We start from the raw sequence: 7,500 nt of genomic DNA, 5'->3' as shown, positions 1-7,500 counted from the left end.
TGTTTTGCTTTTCATGACTGCCTTCCTGATTCCACTTGTCATTGATCCCTTTCTTCTTAGAAGAAAGATATCTTCAAAACAAGAATCTTGAAGACTTCTTCTTTCTCTCCATGAGGAGGAAGAAGTCTTCAAAACAAGAATCTTGTAGACTTCTTCTTCCTCATGGAGAGAAAGAAGTCTTCAAGAATTTTGTTTTGCTTTTCATGACTGCTTTCCTGATTCCACTTGTCGTTGATCCCTTTCTTCTTAGAAGAAAGAAGTCTTCAAAACAAGAATCTTGAAGACTCCTTCTTTCTCTCCATGAGGAACAAGAAGTCTTCAAAACAAGAATCTTGAAGACTTCTTCTTCCTCATGGAGAGAAAGAAGAAGTCTTCAAGATTCTTGTTTTGCTTTACATGACTGCCTTCCTGATTCTACCTTTCCTGTTTTTTTTAAAAATAAGCTAGATACAGGAACTCTCTATTGTTGGCTGGGAGGGGCTCCCCCCTTCCTGCCAGCCCGGAGGGCCTCCCCCTTCCCACTGGAAGGGCGGGGCTCCCCCCTTCCCGCTGGCAGGGCGGGGCTCCCCCCTTCCCGCTGGCAGGGCGGGGCTCCCCCCCTACCCGCTGGAAGGACGGGGCTCCCCCCTTCCCGCTGGCAGGGGCGGGGCTCCCCCCTTCCCGCTGGCAGGGCGGGGCTCTCCCCTTTCCCGCTGGCAGGGCGGGGCTCCCCCCCCTTCCCGCTGGCAGGGCGGGGATCCCCCCTTCCCCGCTGGCAGGGCGGGGCTCCCCCCTTCCCGCTGGCAGGGCGGGGCTCCCCCCCTTCCCGCTGGCAGGGCGGGGATCCCCTCTTCCTGCTGGCAGGGTGGGCCTGCCCCCTTCCCGCTGGCAGGGGGGGCCTCCCCCTTCCCACTGGCAGGACGGGGCTCCCCCTTCCCGCTGGCAGGGCGGGGCTCCCCCTTCCTGCTGGCAGGGCGGGGCTCCCCCCTTCCCGCTGGCAGGGCAGGGCTGCCCCCTTCCCCCCTGGCAGGGCGGGGGTTCACCCCTTCCTGCCCTTCCCACTGGCAGGGTGGGGCTCCACCCTTCCGGTGGCAGTGTAGGGCTCCCCCCCTACCACTAGCAGGGCGGGGTTCCCCCTTCCCCCCCCCCCCCCCGAAAGGGTGGGGCTCCCCCCTTCCCGCTGGCAGGGCAGGGCTCCCCCTTCCCTCTGGCAGGGCGGGGCTCCCCCCCTTCCCACTGGCAGAGCGGGGCTCCCCTCTTCCCTTTGGCAGGGCGTGGCTCCCCCCTTCCCACTGGCTGGGCGGGGCTCCCCACTTCCAACTGGCTGGGCGGGGCTCCCCCTTCCCACTGGCTGGGTGGGGCTCCCCCCTTCCCGCTGGCTGGGTGGGGCTCCCCCCCTTCCAGCTGGTAGGGCGGGGCTTCCCCCTTCCCGCTGGAAGGGCGGGGCCTCCCCCCTTCCTGCTGGCAGGGTGGGGCTCCCCCAATCCCGCTGGATGGGCGGGGCTCGCCCTTCCCGCTGACAGGGCGGGGATTCCCCCCTTCCCGCTGGCAGGGTGGGGGCTCAACCTCCTTCCCACTGGCAGGGTGGGGCTCCCCAACTTCCCGCTGGCATGGCAGGGCTCCCCGCACTTCGCGCTGGCAAGGCGGGGCTCCCGCCTTCCGGATGCCAGGTCTAGGCTCCCCCATTTCCGCTGGCTGGGCGGGGCTCCCCCGCCCTTTCCTGTTGACAGGGCAGGGACTCCCCCCCCTTCCCACTGGCAAGATAGGGCTCCACCCCCTTCCCACTGGCAGGGTGGGGTTCCCCCCATCCCGCTGTCAGGGCGGGGCTTCCCCCTTCCCGCTGGCAGGGCAGGGGCTCCCCCCTTCCCGCTGGCAGGGCAGAGGCTCCCCCTTCCCGCTGGCAGGGCGGGGCTTCCCCCCTTCGCAATGGTAGAGCGGGGCTCCCCCCTTCCTGCTGGCATACCTTCTTGGAAAAGTGATATGTCAATGTTCATACAAGTTTCCTGGACCCGGGTTCGACTCCCGGCCAGTCAGAAGCTGTTGTCTTTGTGTGATTTCGCCTGGGGCTCTGATTCCGAGGTCGTTAAGAGGATCCAAACGTTAATGTTTCAAAAATATATGGCTTATTTGAATATGAAAAACACGTCTTCTTCTTCTTCTTTGTCTACATCTTTTCCCACTTCTATGTGGGGTCGATGTCTCTGGTCAGCTTTCTCCATCTACCTCTGTCTCACACCTCACCACCGGTCAATCCCCCTGATCGAAGGTCACCCCTGACACAGTCCACCCACCCTCGCTCCGGTCTCCCTCCCCTTCTCGCTCCCTGCACCTCCATTTCCATCACTCCTCCCACGACATGACCGCACCATCCCAGTCCACCTTCTTGGATCCCATCTGCGGCACCCCCAATCACCTCATTCCGCACCTCACCTCTTCCCATCACCTCACACATCCATCTCAACACTCTCACCTCCACCACATCCGTCTTCCCCTCTTTTGCCCTCCCTATCGCCCACGTCTCCGCTCCACACATCATCGCCGGTCCCACATATATATATATATCTATATATATATATATATATATATATATATATATATATATATATATATATATATATATATACGGTTTATATGCATATACATATATATACAAACATAGTTGTCATACAATTTGGAGAATTGGCAGTAGCCTACTAGACACAGATCCCGATATAGCAGGGATAAATTGACCCCTCAAAGGGCATATGACAAGCAACAATCTAGAAAAAAAATAAATCTTGATGTTGTAATTTTCAGCACAGTTTGAGGGCTCTATGATGGTTGGTTCTTCAGGTCGTTTTCTCCGGGTAGTATGGTGGAAACTCTTAAAGTGGACTTTTGAATCTTCTCAGGAATGGGTTCAGTCATACGAGGGACTAATTTCAGGCCATTATATTTACAGAATCCAAATTCTTCCAAGTAGATTCCAACTGTGCTTTGAAATGATCCAGTTCCATAAACATCAGACACCAGGTGATCAAAGATGTCTCAGTCGCCATGAAACACTGTTCCTTCAGGTTGATCCTTAACCACATCACTATTACTGCTGCTACATTCTCATTTACATCTTCCAGTAAGCTGTCCAAAAACCAGGGTAATAAAACTAGAAAAATAAACACATGTACCGAAAAAAAACTATACACGAACTGAAAATGCCAAGCTAAAAAGGGAGAGAAACATTGCTTACAGCCTTGAAATTAAGTTCTTCAAAGCGCACCCACCCCTTGCCCCATTGGTACCATATTCTAGATAGCTTTTGTGCATTTGTTTAGGAACTCTAGCCCAAAATTAGTTCTTATTCAAATATAATTCTGTTTTATCTATTGAAATCCTTGGTTTCCTGTTCCTTAAAAATGGCGTAACCTTATTTTTTTTTTCCTGTCGTTTCACAAATCGGACTATAAAGACGTAGTGCAATAGCTTATCGGTAACTAGATAATATCAGCTTAGTTAGAAACGAAGTTTGTAATTTTAACACTGAAATGGATAACGCAGTCAAGCTGCCAACTAATCATAAAGAGTTCATCTGTAACATAACTGGTAAGGAATGAACATCTTGGCCCCCAAATCTTCTTTGACTCTCAATATTATCTCCCTCTCACTCCTCACTCTCACCACCTCTCGGACTCTCTCACCCCTTCTCACTTCTTCACCAACCTCTCTCTCTCTCTCTCTCTCTCTCTCTCTCTCTCTCTCTCTCTCTCTCTCTCTCTCTCTCTCTCTCTCTCCCCATAATAAATGATAAAAGATAGCGTCGAGTTTATATCGCCCACTTACATAAAACTAAATTTCAAAATAAATATCATCTTGAGAAACATAACAAGTTCCATTCTCTCGAAACATGATGTTCGTGAAGTGAATCTTTATCTCACTAAGAGTTGGAATTGTAGAAAGACAAACAGGCAAGAATGGAAGTAATAATGTGGTTTCTGGAAGGGTTACAAGGTTTCGGTAGGTTTGGATAAATGGATAAATTCCAGGAATTTAGAAGGTAAGAAGAACTAATTACGTGGGTTACGCCCCGTCTGTTTAATAAATACAAACAAATATCTTGCAACTCCAAATTATAAAAGGGGCTCAGTGCGCGGGCCAATATTCACCTCGTCAGAACTATCAAAATTTACGTTTTGGTCCAATTATTATTATTATTATTATTATTACCTCCGCCAAAGAGGGCGTTTTCACCTCCGTCTATTTGTTTGTTACCAACCTTATTCAAAAAGTTACGGGCGATTTTTGACCAACGTACTACAAATATATTAAAAACGATGTATTCAGGCTGAATCTCTCTCTCTCTCTCTCTCTCTCTCTCTCTCTCTCTCTCTCTCTCTCTGAATGTCATTTAGGCCGGTATAACTCATGTACGGTGGTTTTTTATTATTTTACATCGAATCATATCTAAAAGTACTTTTCCTTTCATCGGTGACTTGATTGATTGATTGATTTAAAGTTTTCAGGCATCCTGACATCTAAGGTCATTGACGCCTCGGTGACTTGAACAAGACTAATGTCGAGATAATATAATGTCGCTGTTAACGGAAGGAATTGTTTAGCTGCGATACTCCAATAATTTCTACATGATTTTGCGGATTCATGATATGATATATATATATATATATATATATGTGTGTGTGTGTGTGTGTGTGTGCGTATGTGTGTATTCAGTATTTGCAGTGGATATTCGAAACGTCAAATCATAAAACAATGAAATATGGCAACTCGATTTGTAAAATTTTAATGCTCTCACTAGCCCCTTTGCAGTCTTTGATCCGTTAAAGTTGGAGAAGGCTCCGCCCATTTCTTAGAAGTAGTAAGAAGAGCAACACATTTTCTGTTGTGTAATGGGAACGCTAGAGACATCTGACGAAAGATTTCCCCACCTACGTCTGCGTTCTTTTGATTCTAACAGTACGTTAAAGGGCTCGTAGCACTAATTTGACACGACATAATAAAAGTATGTCCTAACATGAACATAGCAGTTGAAGTTCAATATTTCACTATCACCATTAATAATAATAATAACAATAATAACAATAATAATAATAATAACAATAATAATAATAATAATAATAATAATAATAATAATAATAATAATAAAAATAACAAAATGAAGATCAGAGAAATATTCTTCTATTTTAAGTCAGTAATACGTATTATAATTGCAATAAAAATTTCGATTATAATAATAAATCAAATTGAAAGTCAACCCTCTAGTTTTCACAAGTATCTCTATTTACAGTTAACTGAAATCTCCGTTAACGACAAAATTCAATCTGGATGACTTTAAAAAATCTAAAATAGATGAGGTGTTTCAATATCATCAAAACTAAAGGGTCTTCATGTCCAAGAAGTAAACTTATAAGTGTAACGAAGAGAGGGAAAGCGCATTATATTTAAAAGGAATCAACTTCTAGATTTCCTTACTGAATTAGCTTCTTAATTAATAATGGGTAAATGCAAATCTTTCATAAACATTTTTTTTTTTTTTTTTTTGGTTAATTACAGAGAATTTCCCCTCCGGTTACAAGAACAAATATTTTTAGAAAGGAAATTTCATGGTTGCTAGCAAAATTTAAAGTCTAAAATTCCACGCGCAAAGTGCCATTTTCACTGTTATTATTAGGGAGTCCAATGCGTATGTTAAGTGATGTATAAAGAATACTCAACTACAAGAAATGTTAGGAAAAATAATATATAGAGTTAACTGCGCAACAGGGGATATAAAAGGGATGAATAAAAGAAGGAAAAGAGTGAAATGCAAATTACGATATAAGGCTTCATGGCGTCCTAAAAGGCCTTAAGAAAGCAAGTTACTTTATTTAAGTAATCAAGTTATTTTCTTCTATGCATAAAAGCATTAATACTCACTTGGATACAGACGAGTGCTATGACATAAATTCTAAAACGAAATAAAGGTTCACATTAACATTTTTCTAATGTTAAAATAAAAAAATGGAGCCCATGAAATCGCAACCGATTTCGACCCGTCTTGGAACCAAGAATAACAAAACAAGAGCATTAAATTCCCCCCCCCTCCTCCTCTCTCTCTCTCTCTCTCTCTCTCTCTCTCTCTCTCTCTCTCAAACCTAGAGATGGTTTAATATGAATATCCTTTGAAGCCTCCTAAATGGGACACACATTTCTCTATAAAATCGAGACTAAAAACCGACCTAAAAGAAAGCCCTTAAACCAAATAAATGGATGGAACGAAAGCACAAAAACAAAAGAGAAAGCACCCAACAAAAAATATCACCTTTCTTCCACGCCCTTTTACGCCTACACAAACCCTACACTACAGCCCCAACTACCACCTCCTTCTGAAACCTGACGCTCAAGGGGTGAGCCTCACGAACGCCCCAAAAGTCTTAAAGTTCTTGGTCATACGACCCGACGGTCCTAAGGCAACACCTCTGACAAGGGTTATGGGACGATTGTTAAGGATTCTCGCCGCTTGTCCGTGATCGTAAAGACGCACACTCGCATTTGTCGGAAGTCATTCGAGCTCAGCAGCCCATGTGCGTCCGTCATATCCAGCCTGTTCATTGTAGTAAAAGAAGGGTGAGGCTCCAAGGGCTGGCTTATGGCCTCCCGTCCTCTATCGCACACGTGTATTCCCCATTTCTCATCTGACGCACTCCCTTCATTGGTTATCAGGCCCACCATTGGAGGAAAATCCTCCTAGGGTCCTCCACCAGTTCCGCTGCGCACGACATTACAATGGGGGCCAGAGTCAGACTCTGAAGGGGGCAATAGAGAGATGCGTCACGTATGTCAACATCGGGATATAAGTCGTAGATAGGATAGCAATTCATTCTACAAAAATAACGTAGAGAAAATCGCATTACAAAATTTGAGCTTTCTATAAAATGCAATTTATTCCTGGAGCAAATTTAAATATCCAACAGAAATCAGATTTGATCAAATAGAATCATAATATTTGTGCTAATTAAAATGGTAACCCTATCACGATGGCTATGACATCGTATCAATTTATTTTTTTCGCCTCCCTTTGTCTTTAGGAGAGAGAGAGAGAGAGAGAGAGAGAGAGAGAGAGAGAGAGAGACCCTATATTACATTAATTCAATGAAAAAAATTCAGAATTCTCATCGTTAACCTTCGATACTTGGCATTGTTTTACAAAAACACGATGCTAACCTGCAAAATTGTTAGCGTAAAGGCGAGTATTTGATCAAATGAGCATTATACCACAACACTGCAGTTAATCAGCCACTACTAGTCAACTGAGGAACAAAGGCCTCAGACACGTCCCTACACTTGTGTCGGTTCATCTCTCCCTTCCCCTGCTTCTTTTGCAATCTCTTGGGATCCAATCTGTTTTTCTTAATGTCCATCTATTATCTGTCATTCTCATTTTATGTCCTGCCCATGACCATTTCTTTTTCTTACATGTTATCAAAATATCCTCTACTTTAGTTTGCTCTCGTATCCATGTTGCTCTGTTTCGGTGTTATTTCCCTCGTT

This window comes from Palaemon carinicauda, chromosome 37, assembly GCF_036898095.1.
Source record: "Palaemon carinicauda isolate YSFRI2023 chromosome 37, ASM3689809v2, whole genome shotgun sequence".
NCBI classification, from domain to species: domain Eukaryota; kingdom Metazoa; phylum Arthropoda; class Malacostraca; order Decapoda; family Palaemonidae; genus Palaemon; species Palaemon carinicauda.
This window is presented reverse-complemented; position numbering follows the sequence as displayed.